The following is a 15,762-nucleotide window of genomic DNA, read 5'->3' as shown; positions in this document are numbered from 1 at the left end:
ACAACAAAAACAATAAAAAGCATACCGGATGATGTTATTTTAATAGAGTATTTTAACAGATATAATGGTGCATCCTAGAAATATGTTTGCTGTAAAATTTGGCCATAAAAAAAAAAAAATATATATATATAATTATAATTCCTCCAGGTGTTTCATTGCGTCAGTGATTACCTGTATTCAAAATGCTGGCAGCAGCTATGTTTCATCAGATCTGAAATACCCAAATAGCTGTTTAATACATTATAAAATTATTAATGTCAATTTGGTTGACTCTTAACTACCCTCTGAAACGGCCGAGAAAGCCACTCAGTTGTATTAAAGCGCTACAAAGTCTAAGGAATGAAACTGGACAGACCACCCAACATCAACCTTGGCATCGGAAATGACAACGGCAAACACAGCCCTGTCGACCCTGCAAAGTCCTCTTTACTAACATCTGGGGAATTGTGCCAAAATTGGGAGAGCTGTTCCACTGACTAGTCAAGCAAGAGCCTAACATTGTGATACTCACAGAATTATACCTTGCAGACAATAGCCCAGACACCACCGTCATCATTCCTGGGTATGTTGTGTCCCTCTGGCAGGACAGACCCACCAGCGGCCGTGCAGTAGTATACAATCGGGAGGGAGTTGCCCTTGGAGTCCTCAATATTGAATCCGGACCCCATGAAGTCTCATGGTTCCTGAATATTGAGGGGTGACATTCAAGAAGAATAGGAAGCTAGGCAAAGGTGGAGGGATAGAGCTGTTAATCAAGGATGACATTGGTGCAATAGTTAGAGATGACCTTGGTTCAGGAGATCAGGATGTAGAATCGGTTTGGGTGATGAGGAATTGTCGGGGAAAGAAGTCACTAGTGGGAGTGGTCTACAAGCCCCCGAATAGTAACCACAATGTAGGACGACGTATACAAGAAGATTTGGGTGCTTGTGATAAAGGGACGGCAATAATCATGGGTGATTTTAATCTACATATAAACTGGGAAAAATCAGTTTGGCAATAATAGCCTGGATGAGGAGTTCATACAATGCTTTTGAGATAATTTCTTAGAACAGCATGTTCTGGAACTAACCAGAGAGCAGGTTATATTAGACTTGGTATTGTGTAATCTGACAGGATTAATGAATGACCTCAGAGTAAAGGCACCTCTAGGTAGCAGTGACCACAATATGATTGAATTTTACATCCAGTTTGAAAGAGAGAAGACTGGGTCTAAGACTAGTATTTTAAACTTAAATAAGAGCAACTATGTGGGCATGAAAGCTGAGCTAGCTGAAGTGAACTGGTATACTAGGCTAGGAGATAGATGGACAGAAAACCAGTGGCAGACATTTAAAGGGATATTTCAGAATACTCAGAGTAAGTATATTCCTACTATAAAGAAATATTCCAAGGGGATGACCCACCATCCGTGGTTAACTAAAGAAGTTAAGGAGAGTATCAAACTTAAGGTAAAGGCATATAGTTGCGCAAAGATGAGTGGCAGTTCAGATGATTGATTAGAATATAAAGAACGCAGAGAATGACTAAAAGGTTAATCAGGAGAAAGAAATTAGAGTATGAGGAAGCTAGCTAGAAATACAAAAACGGATAGCAAGAGTTTCCACAGGTATTTTAAAAACAACGACGTCAAGCCGGTGTTCTTCTCCGACCACTGCCTCTTACTGGCCGACTGTCACTTACAGGACGACCAGCGGGTTGGCAGAGGGACGTGGAAGCTCAATGCTACACTGCTGACCCCAGAGAACGTTGAGGAACTCAAAAGGGATTACAAAGGTTGGAGGACCGTGAAACCTCTCTTTGAGTCTCCAGTTCACTGGTGGGAAGCGATTAAGGAGATCAAGAGGTTCTTCATCCACAAAGGTGTTCAGAGGGCGAGAGAGAGACAGAGGGAAATGTCCCGACTCCAGAAAAGTATGCAAAATCTGCTCTGGTTGCAGTCAATGGGGGTCGAGGTCAAGGAGGACCTCCAAGAGGTGAAGAGCCAGCAGGCCTCGCTCTTTGCCAAGGAGGCCTCCAAGATCATCTTCCGGTCCAGAGTCCGCTCCATCGAGCAGGATGAGACGTGCTCGCGTTACTTCTTCCAAAAGGTACAGAGAGAGAGCTCTGTTATCAGCAGCCTGAAGGAAGAAGATGGCTCGGTAACATCTTTGCAGTCTGACATACTAAGGATCAGCAAATCCTTTTATGCTGGGCTGTATGACGCGAAGCCCACAGACAGCAGAGCCTCCCAGTCCTTCCTGTCATCTATCACAGAGGTCTTAGATGACAGCAGGAGGGAGAGACTGGACAAGCCGCTAACTCTGGATGAGCTGACAAAGACCGTCGAGTCTTTCGAGACCAGTAAAACTCCCGGAAGCAACGGCTTACCGGTTGAGTTGTACTCGGCCCTGTGGGACTGGGTCGGCCCGGACCTGCTGGAAGTATACGAGAGTATGCTCCTGGCCGGCAGCATGTCAGAATCCATGAGGAAAGGCATCATCACCCTCATCTACAAGCGGAAGGGGGAGAGGGCAGAAATCAGAAATTGGCAGCCCATCTCACTGCGTAATGTTGACTACAAGATTCTGTCCAAAGTCATAGCCAGTCGAGTCAAATCTGCTCTGGAGTTGGTGATCCACCCCGATCAGACCTGTACTGTACCCGGCAGGAAGATCTCTGATAGTCTCGCGCTACTGAGGGATACGATCGCCTACGTACGGGACAGGAGGGTGGACACCTGCCTCATCAGCCTGGACCAGGAGAAGGCTTTTGACAGGATATCGCACACCTACATGATGGACGTGCTTTCCAAAATAGGGTTTGGGGAGGGAATCTGCAATTGGATCAAACTGCTCTATACAAACATCAGTAGCGCAATCTCAATCAATGGGTGGGAATCGGAAAGTTTCCCGATCAAATCTGGAGTCAGACAGGGCTGTCCTCTCTCCCCGGTCTTGTTTCTTTGCTGTATTGAACCCTTTGCTGAGTCTATTAGGAAGGATGCGAGCATAAGAGGGGTGACAATCCCAGGCAGCGGAGGCACTCAGGTTAAAACCTCCCTGTACATGGATGACGTCGCTGTCTTCTGCTCGGATCCGCTGTCTGTGCGCAGACTGATGAGCATCTGCGACCAGTTCGAACTGGCCTCGGGAGCCAAAGTTAACCACGGCAAGAGCGAGGCCATGTTCTTTGGGAACTGGGCTGACTGATCCTTTGTCCCCTTCACCGTCAGGTCAGATTACCTGAAGGTGCTGGGGATATGGTTCGGAAGGGCCGGGGTGTGCACCAAAACCTGGGAGGAGCGAGTAGCCAAGGTACAACAAAAGTTGAGCATGTGGGGGCAGCGATCTCTCTCCATTGTGGGTAAGAACCTGGTCATCAGGTGCGAGGCGCTCACGTTGTTGCTGTACGTGGCGCAGGTCTGGCCCATACCCCACTCCTGCGCTGTGGCGGTCACCCGAGCCATTTTCCGCTTCATCTGGGGATCTAAAATGGACCGGGTCCGGAGGGACACGATGTTCAAATCTCTGGATAAGGGCGGGAAAAATGTACCCAACGTGGCCCTCATCCTGATGACCACCTTCGTATGCAGTTGCATCAAGCTGTGTGTAGACCTCCAGTATGCAAACTCCAAGTGTCACTACATGCTGAGGTTCTATCTGTCCCCGGTGTTGCGAAGGATGGGCCTGGTCACATTGCCGCAGAATGCTCCATGCAGTTGGGCCGTGCCGTACCACCTATCCTTCGTGGAGCAGTTTCTGCGGGAAAACACCTTTGACCACCGGTCCATCAGGCTGTGGTCTGCACGGAATGTCCTCAAGGCCCTACGGGAAAAGGAGACGGTGGATCCTGTCGGATGGTTCCCCGAGCAGACCGTCAAAGTCATGCCTCATGCCTCATCACCAGAACTTTCAAACAAGCACCAAGATGTAGCTTGGCTGGTGGTGAGAAGGGCCCTCCCCGTCAGATCCTTCATGCACACCCGAAGTCTCGCCCCCTCCGCACAATGCCCCCGCGGTGGCTGTGGTGGGGAAGAGACGGTTGCCCACCTCCTTCTGGAATGTGTCTTCACAAAGCAGGTGTGGAAAGAGATGCAGTGGTTTTTGTCGAGGTTCATCCCAAGCAGCTCTGTAACACAGGAGTCTGTGCTCTACGGGCTGTTCCCAGGGACGCACACCGAGACAAACATCAACTGCTGCTGGAGGACTATCAATTCGGTGAAAGACGCCCTTTGGTCTGCCCGAAACTTGCTGGTCTTCCAGCGAAAAGGGTTGTCCACGACCGAACGTTGCAGACTGGCACATTCCAAGGTCCAGGACTACGTGCTGAGGGACGCACTAAAGCTTGGGGCAGCCGCAGCAAAGGCTCAATGGGGAAAGACCACAGTGTAAGGTCCCCCCACCAAGCTGAACTGAGGGGCTGGATCCATGGGAAACCCCTCAAACTGTATCGGAGAAATTTTGTGTGCTGTAAATGTAAAAATGTACATGGCATGACAATGAAATGGAAGGGTTGTGAGGCAACTCATGATTGTATAGAAGGTAACTGATCACCTTTGCACTGTTTGTATTTTTTGACTTGATACTGTTTTAAACTGTTTGGGAATGTAATTTTTACAGATTTTTATGAATAAAGTATATTTTGGAAATTAAAAAAAAAAAATTTTTAAACAAAAGTGTAAGTAAAGTGAGTGTTGGTCCTCTAGAGAGTGAGAATGGGGACCTAATAGTAGATAATAAGGAAATGGCGGATACAATGAACAAATATTTTGCTGCTGTCTTCACTATAGAGGATACAAAAAACATTCCAGTAATAGCTGTAAATTAGGAGGTGGAAGGAAGAGAGAAACTTGGTGAAATTACAATCACCAGGGAAACAGTACTGACCAAACTGATGGAGCTGCGGGCTGACAAGTCCCCGGGTCCTGATGGGCTTCATCCTAGGGTCTTAAAAGAAGTGGCTAATGAGGTAGTAGATGCATTGGTGCTAATTTTTCAAAATTCGCTAGATTCTGGAAAGGTTCCATCAGACTGGAAAGTAGCAAATATAACCCCTTTATTCAAGAAGGGTGGGGGGGGGGTGGAGTAGGGGGAGGCAGAAAACAGGTAACTAAAGGCCAGTTAGCTTGATGTCTGTCGTGGGGAATGTGTTAGAATCAATCATTAAGGAGGTTATAGCTGGCCAAAGAAAAACTCAAGATAGTCGGGAATAGGGGAGCTGGTGGCGTAGTGGTATTGTCACTGGACTAGTAACCCAGAGACCCAGGGTATTGCCCTGGGTACACAGGTTCAAATCCCACCACAGCAGAAGGTGGAATTTGAATTTAATTAATAAATCTGGAATTAAAAGCTAGTCTAATGATGGCCATAAAAACCCATCTGATTCACTGATGTCCTTGAGGGAAGGAAATCTTCTGTCCTTACCTGGTCTGGCCTACATGTGACTCCAGACCCACAGCGATGTGGTTGACTCTTACATGCCCTCTGAAATGGCCTAGCAAACCACTCAGTTGTATCTATCCACTACAAAATCTATAAAACGGAATGAAACCAGACGGACCACCCGGCATCGACCTAGGCACTGGAAACGACAACGGCAAACCCAGCCCTGTCGACCCTGCAAAGTCCTCCTTACTAACATCTGGAGGCTTGTGCCAAAGTTGGGAGAGCTGTCCCACAGACTAGTTAAGCAACAGCCTGACATGGTCATACTCACGGAATCATACCTTACAGACAATGTCCCAGACACTGCCATCACCATCCCAAGATATCTCCTGTCCCATTGGCAGGACAGACCCACCAGAGGTGGTGGCACAGTGGTATACAGTAGGGAGGGAGTTGCCCTGGGAGTCCTCAACATCGACTCTGGACCCCATGAAGTCTCATGGCATCAGATCAAACATGGACAAGGAAACCTCCTGCTGATTCCCACCTACCGCCCTCCCTCAGCTGATGAGTCAGTACTCCTCCATGTTGAACAGCACTTGGAGGAAGCACTGAGGGTGGCGAGGGCACAAAATGTACTCTGGGTGGGGGACTTCAATGTCCATCACCAAGAGTGGCTTGGTAGCACCACTACTGACCGAGCTGGCCGAGTCCTAAAGGACATATCTGTTAGACTGGGTATGCGGCAGGTGGTGAGGGAACCAACAAGAGGGGAAAGCATACTTGACCTCGTCCTCACCAATCTGCCTGCCGCAGACGCATCTATCCATGACAGTATTGGTAGGAGTGACCACCGCACAGTCGTGGAGACGAAGTCCCACCTTCACATTGAGGGTACCCTCCTTCGTGTTGTGTGGCACTACCACCGTGCTCAATGGGACAGATTTCGAACAGATCTAGCAATGCAAAACTGTACATCCATGAGGCGTTGTGGGCCATCAGCAGCAGCAGAATTGTACTCAACCACAATCTGTAACCTCATGGCCCGGCATATCCCCCACTCTACCATTACCATCAAACCAGGAGACCAACCCTGGTTCAATGAAGAGTGCAGGAGAGCATGTCAGGAGCAGCAAACCTCAAAGTGAGGTGTCAACCTGGTGAAGCTACAACCCAGGACTACTTGCATGCCAAATAGCGTAGGCAGCATGCAATAGACAGAGCTAAGCGATCCCATAACCAATGAATCAGATCTAAGCTTTGCAGTCCTGCCACATTCAGTTGTGAATGGTGGTGGACAATTAAATAATTAACTGGAGGACATGGTTCCACAAATATCCCCATCCTCAATGATGAGGGAGCCCAGCACATCAGTGCGAAAGATAAGGCTGAAGCATTTGCAACAATCTTCAGCCAGAAGTGCCGATTAATGATCCATCTCGGCCTCCTCCCGAAGTCCCCAGCATCACAGATGCCAGACTTCAGACAATTAGATTCACTCCGCACGATATCAAGAAACGACTGAAGGCACTGGATAGTGCAAAAGCTATGGGTCCTGACAATATTCCAGCAATAGTACTGAAGACCCTGTGCTCCAGAACTTGCCGCGCCCCTAGTCAAGCTGTTCCAGTATAGCAACAACACTGGCATCTACCCGGCAATGTGGAAAATTGCCCAGGTATGTCCTGTACACAAAAAGCAGGACAAGTCCAACCCGGCCAATTACCGTCCCATCAGCCTACTCTCAATCATCAGTAAAGTGATGGAAGGTGTCATCAACAGTGCCATCAAGCGGCACTTGCTTAGCAATAACCTGCTCAGTGACACTCAGTTTGGGTTCCGCCAGGGCCACTCAGCTCCTGACCTCATTACAGCCTTGGTTCAAACATGGACAAAAGAGCTGAACTCCAGAGGTGAGGTGAGAGTGACTGCCCTTGACATCAAGGCAGCATTTGACTGAGTATGGCATCAAGGAACCCTGGCAAAACTGAGGTCAATGGGAATCAGGGGGAAAATCCTCCGCTGGCTGGAGTCATACCTGGCACAAAGGAAGATGGTTGTGGTTGTTGGAGGTCAATCATCTGAGCTCCAGGATATCACTGCAGGAGTTCCTGAGGGTAGTGTCCTAGGCCCAAACATCTTCAGCTGCTTCATCAATGACCTTCCTTCAATCATAAGGTCAGAAGTGGGGATGTTCGCTGATGATTGCACAATGTTCAGGACCATTCATGACTCCTCAGATACTGAAGCAGTCCGTTTAGAAATTCAGCAAGACCTGGACAATATCCAGGCTTGGGCTGATAAGTGGCAAGTAACATTCGCGCCACACAAGTGCCAGGCAATGACCATCTCCAACAAGAGAGAATCTAACCATTTCCCCTTGACATTCAATGGCATTACCATCGCTGAAACCCCCACTATCAACATCCTAGGGGCTACCGTTGACCAGAAATGGAACTGGAGTAGCCAAATAAATACCATGGCTACAAGAGCAGGTCAGAGGCTAGGAATCCTGAGGCGAGTAACTCACCTCCTGACTCCCCAAAGCCTGTCCACCATCTACAAGGCACAAGTCAGGAGTGTGATGGAATACTCTCCAATTCCTGGATGGGTGCAGCTCCAACAACACTCGAAGCTTGACACCATCCAGGACAAAGGAGCCCGCTTGATTGGCACTCCATCTACAAACATTCACTCCCTGCACCACCGACGCACAGTGGCAGCAGTGTGTACCATCTACAAGATGCACTGCAGCAAAGCACCAAGGCTCCTTAGACAGCACCTTCCAAACCCACGACCTCTATCAACTAGAAGGACAAGGGCAGCAAATGCATGGGAACACCACCACCACCTGCAAGTTCCCCTCCAAGTCACACACCATCCTGACTTGGAACAATATCGCCGTTCCTTCACTGTCACTGGGTCAAAATCCTGGAACTCCCTTCCTAACAGCACTGTGGGTGTACCTACCCCACATAGAGTCATAGAGAGATACAGCACTGAAACAGGCCCTTCAGCCCACTGAGTCTGTGCCGACCATCAACCACCCATTTATACTAATCCGACATTAATCCCATATTCCCTACCACATCCCCTCCTACATTAATCCCATATTCCCTACCACCTACCTGTACTAGGGGCAAATTATAATGGCCAATTTACCCATCAACCTGCAAGTCTTTGGCGGTGGGAGGAAACCGGAGCACCCGGCGGAAACCCACGCGGTCACAGGGAGAACTTGCAAACTCCACACAGGCAGTACCCAGAACTGAACCCGGGTCACTGGAGCTGTGAGGCTGCGGTGCTAACCACTGCGCCACTGTGCCGCATATGGACTGCAGCGGTTCAAGAAGGCAGCTCACCACCACCTTCTCAAGGGCCATTAGGGATGGGCAATAAATGCTGGCCTCACCAGCGACGCCCGCATCTCATGAATGAATAAAAAAAATAGTCAGCAAGGTTTTGTGAAAGGGAAATCATGTTTAACCAATTTGTTGGAGTCCTTTGAAGGAGTGACATGTGCTGTGGATTAAGGGGAGCCCATTGACATACTGTACTTTTGGATTTCCAGGAGGCATTTGACAAGGTGCTACATAAAAGGTTATTGAGCAAAGTAGGAGCTCATGGATATTAGCAAGGATAGAAGATTGGCTGGCTGGCAATAAACACAGAGTGTGCATAAATGGGTCCTTTTCTGATTGGCAGGATGTGATGAGTGGAGTCCCGCAGGGGTCTGTGCTGCAGCCTCAACTTTTTACAATTTATATCAATGACTTGGAAGAGGGGAGCAATGGCATGGTAGCTAACTTTGCAGATTACACAGCGATAGGTAGGAAAGTATGTTGTGAAGAGGACATAAGGAGGTTACAGACCGACATAGACAGGTTGAGAGAGTTGGCAAAAATCTGGCAGATGGAGTATACTGTGGGAAAATGTGAAGTTGTTCACTTTGGCAGGAAGAATAAAAAAGCAGAGTATTACTTAAATGGAGAACGACTGCAGAATTCTGAGGTGCAGAGGGATCTAGGTGTTTTAGTGCATGAACAAAAAAAAAACAAAGAAAGTTACAGCACAGGAACAGGCCCTTCGGCCCTCCAAGCCTGCGCCGATCCAGATCCTCTATCTAAACATGTCGCCTATTTTCTAAGGGTCTGTATCTCTTTGCTTCCTGCCCATTCATGTATCTGTCTAGATACATCTTAAAAGACGCTATCGTGCCCGCGTCTACCACCTCTGCTGGCAACGCATTCCAGGCACCCACCACCCTCTGCGTAAAGAACTTTCCACACATATCCCCCCTAAACATTTCCCCTCTCACTTTGAACTCGTGACCCCTCGTAATTGAATCCCCCACTCTGGGAAAAAGCTTCTTGCTATCCACCCTGTCTATACCTCTCATGATTTTGTACACCTCAATCAGGTCCCCCCTCAACCTCCGTCTTTCTAATGAAAATAATCCTAATCTGCTCAACCTCTCTTCATAGCTAGCGCCCTTCATACCAGGCAACATCCTGGTGAACCTCCTCTGCACCCTCTCCAAAGCATCTACATCCTTTTGGTAATGAGTCACAAAAAGTTAGCATGCAGGTACTGCAAGTAATAAAGGCGGCTATTAGAATGCTATCCTTTATTATGAGAGGAATTGAAAATAAAAGTAAGGATGTTATGCTTCAGTTATACAGGGCATTGGTGAGACCACATCTCAAATACTGTGTGCAGTTTTGGTCTCCTTATTTAAGGAAGGATGTAAATGTGTTGGAGGCAGTTCAGAGGAGGTTTACTGGATTGATACCTGGAAAGAGTGGGTTATCTTATGAGGAAAGGTTGGGCAAACTGGGCTTGCTTTCACTGGAGCTTAAAAGAGTGAGGGGAGACTTGATTGAAGTTTATAAGATCCTGAAAGGTCTTGACAAGGTGGGTGTGGAGAGGATGTTTCCTCTTGTGGGTGAGTCCAGAACTAGGGGGCACTGTTTTAAAATTAGGGGATGCCCTTTTAGGACAGAGATGGGAAAAAAAATGTTCTCTCTAGAGGGTTGTGCGACTTTGGAACTCTCTGCCTCAGAAGGTTGTGGAGGCAGGGTCATTGAATGTTTTTAAGGCGGAGGTAGACTTGCTGCTGTTCAACCTTCAGTCCGTTAACACCCTATTTGTACTAATGCTTTGTCTTTCAACACACTATTAACATATTGTTTGCCTTTACTCCATGACCTTTTGGTCAGCTATGTGGCCTTGTTCAATCTACGCCTTCTCCTTTGTTATCTCTTGCCCCAACCCCGCCTCACTTGCTTATAACCTTTGACATTTCTAATATTTGCTAGTTCCGAAAAAGGGTCACTGACCTGAAACGTTAACTCTGCTTCTCTTTCCACAGATGCTGCCAGACCTGCTGAGTGGTTCCAGCATTTCTTGTTTTTATTTCAGATTTCCAGCATCCGCGGTATTTTGCTTTTATTGTAGATAGATTCTTGTTCGGCAAGGGAATAAAGGGTTATTGGGGGTAGATGGGAGTGTGGAATTCGAAACACAAACAGATCAGCCCATAATCTTATTGAATGGTGGAGCAGGCTCGAGGGCCGAATGGCCTACTTCTGCTCTTAATTCGTATGTTCATAGCATCAGGTCAAACATGGGCAAGGAAACATCCTGATTACCACCTACTGCTACCCTTCGGCTGATGAATCAGTGCTTCTTCATGTCGAAGACCAATTGGAAGAAGACCAAAACTCCTTCCACAGCACCTTCCAAACCCGCGAACTCTCCACCTAGAAGGACAAGGGTAGCAGATGCATGGGAACACCACCACCTGCAAGTTCCCCTCCAAGCCATATACCATCCTGACTTGGAACTATATTACGTTCCTTCACTGTCGCCGGGTCAAAATCCTGGAACTCCCTTCCTAACAGTACTGTGAGTGTACCTACACCACAAGGACTGCAGCTCACCACCACCTTCTCAAGGGCAATTAGGGATGGGCAATAAATGCCGGCCTAGCCAGCGACACCCACATCCCCCGAACAAATAAAAAAAATTATTTTTAAACTGCAGATGCTTTTCAATTGATGGCATTCTTAAAAACACATAGATCTCCTGCAGTATTGGTAGTTTGTTGGTCCAGAACACAGGATAAGAGCAGTCAGGCAAATGTTTCAATTACACATGCAAAATTCATGTAAATATCACAATTACACATGTGTGAATGGCAAGAAGTATTTCAATCACATATGTACGTGCCACCAAGATGCAAAAAAAGCAAGTCAATCCAATGTTAGGAACGGACAAAAGAATAGCACAACCCAACGCCCATTTTAAGGATCACAGCTCCAGGAATAGAGCAAGAGCCAAAAATAAAGTATGAGCCTGCGGACAATAGCATCGTGATAATGGTTCTGGACTAGTAATCCAGAGGCCCAGACTAATGCTCAATAAACAGGAGTTCAAATCCCACCATCGCAGTTGCGGAAACTTAAATTCAATTAATTGATAAATTTGGAATAAAATTCTAATCTCAATAATGATCAGGAAAGTACTGGGTTGTTGCAAAAACTCAACTGGTTCACAAATGTCCTTCAGGGGAGTAAATCTGCTGTCCTTCCCAAACTGGTTTACATGTGACTTCAGGTTAACAGCAACGTGGTTGACTCTTAACTGCTTTCTGAAATGGCCTAGCAAGCCATTCAGTTGTATCAAACCACTACAGAAAAGTCAATAAAAATAAAACCAGACATACCAGTCATTGACCTATACACCAGAAATGACAAAGGCACACCCTGCCCAGTTGACCCTGCAAAGTCCTCCTTACTAACATCTAGGGACTTGTGCCAAAACGGGGACAGCTGACCCACTGACTCGTCAAACAACAGCCTTACATAGCCATACTCATTGAATCATATCTTACAGCCAACGTCCCACACTCCTCCATCACCATTCCTGGGTATGTCCTGTCCTATTGGCAAGACAGACCCATCAGAGGCGGTGGCACAGTGGTATACAATTGGGAGGGAGTGGACCTGGGAGTCCTAAACATTGACTTCGGACCCCATGAAGTCTCATGGCATCAGGTCCAAGATGGGCAAGGAAACCTGATTACCTGCCACCATCATCTGTGTCCCTCCCTCAGCTGATGAATCAGTACGCCTCCATGTTGAACACCACTTGGAAGACGTACTGAGGGTAGCAAGGGCACAGAATGTACTCTGGATGTGGGACCTCAATGCCCATCACTAAGAGTGGCTTGGTCGCACCACTACTGACTGAGCTGGCCAAATCTTGAAAGACATACCTGTCAGTCTGGGCCAGCGACAGGTGCTGAAAATAACCAGCAAAAGGGAAAAACCTACTTGACCTCGTTCGCACCAATCTACCAGTTGCAAATGCATCTGTCCATGACAGTATTGGTAGGAGTGCCAACTACACAATCCTTGTGGGGATGAAGTCCTGTCTTCACACTGAGGGCACCCTCCATTGTGCTGTGCAGCACTACCATTGTGCTAAATGGGATAGACTCTGAATAGATCTTGCCACGCAAAACAGGGCATTCATGAGGCTCTGTGAGCAGCAGCAGAGTTGTATTTAACCACAATCTGTAACCTCATGGCCCGGCATATCCCCCACTCTATCATTACCAACAAGCTATGGGATGAACCCTGGTTCAATGAGGTGTCGGAGAGGATACCAGGAGCAGCACCAGGTATATCTAAAAATGAGGTGCCAATCTGGTGAAGGTTCAACACAGAAATACATGCATGCTGAACAGCAGAAGCAGCATGCTATAGACAGAATTAAGCAATCCCACAACCAGATCAGATCAAAGCTCTTCAGCTCTGCCACATCCAGTCGTGAATGGACAATTAAACTAACCAGAGCAGCTAACTAATCCTCAATGTTGGAGGGGCCCAGCACGTCAATACAAAAGACAAGGCATTTGCAACTTTCTTCAGCCAGAAATGCCGAGTGGATGATCCGTCTTGGCCTAAAGGCTGGCTCAGGTCTGCAAATGAAATCCAACCTGAGCCCGACAGAACCACATCCGACCCGAGCCCGACCCAAGTCCTTCCACTTTTTCCTGCGCCCGACCCAACCCGACCATCAGTTAACCTACCTTCCGTTTTTCACTTTGTTGCTTATCTGCACCAGTTTAAAATAACTAGCAAAACCACCTTGCAAGCCCAAAAGATAAATTAACATTGGAGCCACTTACCTGAGGTTGTGATAGACCGTGTCCAACCCGGCCCCAATGCCGGACCCGGAAGTGCGACCTGACCCAACACGTGTCATCAGGTCCCGTTGGGTTCTGGTCGGGTAGCCGGCCTTTATCTTGTCCTTCTCCCGAGATCCTCACCAGTCTTCAAACATTTCAATTCACTATATGTGATATCAAGAAATAGCTGAAGGCATTGGATGCAACAAAGGTTATGGGCCCTGACAACATCCCAGCTTTAGTACTGGTGCTCCAGAATTAGCTGCACTCTTAGCCAAGCAGTTCCATTACAGCTACAACACAAACATGGACCCGACAATGTGGAAAATTGTCCAGGTATGTTGTGTGCACAAAAAGCAGGACAAATCCAATCTGGCCAATTACAGTCCAAGTCTACTCTCAATCATCAGTAAAATGATGGAAAGGGTCTACAGTGCTATCCTGCAGCACTTACTCAGCAAAGACCAGCTCACCAATGCTCAGTTTGGGTTCCGCCAGGGCCACTTAGCTCCTGACCTCATTGCAGCCTTGGTTCAAACATGGACAAAAAGAGCTGAATTCCAGAGGTAAGGTGTGGGTGACTACCCTTGACATCAAGACAGCATTTGACCGTGTGACATCAAGGAGCCTTAACAAAATTGAAGTCAATGGGAATCAGGGGGAAAACTCTCCACTGGTTGGAGTCATACCTAGCACAAAGGAAGATGGTTCTGGTTAGTGGAGGCCAATCATCTCAGCCCCAGGATATCACTGCTGGAGTTCTTCAGGGTAGTGTCCTAGGCCCAATCATTTTCAGCTGCTTCATCAATGACCTGCCCTCCAACATAAGATCAGAAGTGGGATGTTCGCTGATGAGATTGCACAGTGTTCAGTACCATTCACAACTCATCAGATACTGAAGCAGTCCATGCCCGCATGCAGCAAGATCTGGACAACATTCAGGTTTGGGCTGATAAGTGGCAAGTGACATTCATGTCACAAAAGTGACAGGCAATGACCATCTCTAATAAAAGAGAATTTAACCATCTCCCCTTGACATTCAATGGCATTACCATCACTGAATCCCCCAAGATCCTGGGGGTTACCATTGACCAACAACTGAACTGGACCAGCCATATAAATACAGTGGATACAACAGCAGGTCAGAGGCTGGGAATTCTGCAGCAAGTAACTTAACTCCTGATTCTCTAATACCTGTACACCATCTATAATGCACAAGTGAGGAGTCTGATGGAATACTCTCCATTGCCTGGATGAGTACAGCTCCAACAACACTCGAGAAGCTCGACATCATCCGAAACAAAGCAACCTGCATAGTCGGCACCCCATCTACCACCTTAAACATTCACTCCCTCCACTACACTGCAGAAACTCACCAAAGCTCCTTCGACAGTACCTTCCAAACCCACAACCTCGACCACCAAGAAGGACAAGGGCACCAGAGACATGGGAACACCACCACCTGCAAGTTCCCCTCCAAGTCACTCATCATCCTGACTTGGAAACGCATCACCGTTCCTTCACTTTTGTCGCTGGGTCAAAATCCTGCAACTCCCTTGGAGACGTGTGACCAGTGGTGTTCCACAGCAATCCGTGCTGGGACCACTGTTGTTTGTGATAAATGATTTGGAGGAAAGTATAGGTGGTCTGATTAGCAAGTTTGCAGACGACACTAAGATTGGTGGAGTAGTAGATAGTGAAGGGGACTGTCAGAGAATACAGCAGAATATAGATAGATTGGAGAGTTGGGCAGAGAAATGGCAGATGGAGTTCAATCAGGGCAAATGCGAGATGATGCATTTTGGAAGATCCAATTCAAGAGTGAACTATACAGTAAATGGAAAAGTCCTGGGGAAAATTGATGTACAGAGAGATTTGGGTGTTCAGGTCCATTGTTCCCTGAAGGTGGCAACGCAGGTCAATAGAGTGGTCAAGAAGGCATACGGCATGCTTTCCTTCATCGGACGGGGTATTGAGTACAAGAGTTGGCAGGTCATGTTACAGTTGTATAGGACTTTGGTTCGGCCACATTTGGAATACTGTGTGCAGTTCTGGTCGCCACATTACCAAAAGGATGTGGATGCTTTGGAGAGGGTGCAGAGGAGGTTCACCAGGATGTTGCCTGGTATTGCGCTAGCTGTGAAGAGAGGTTGAGTAGATTAGGATTATTTTCATTAGAAAGGCGGAGGTTGAGGGGGG

The sequence above is a fragment of the Heterodontus francisci genome, chromosome 23 (assembly GCF_036365525.1).
Source record: "Heterodontus francisci isolate sHetFra1 chromosome 23, sHetFra1.hap1, whole genome shotgun sequence".
Lineage (NCBI taxonomy): Eukaryota > Metazoa > Chordata > Chondrichthyes > Heterodontiformes > Heterodontidae > Heterodontus > Heterodontus francisci.
Note: the sequence above shows the minus strand (reverse complement) of the source record.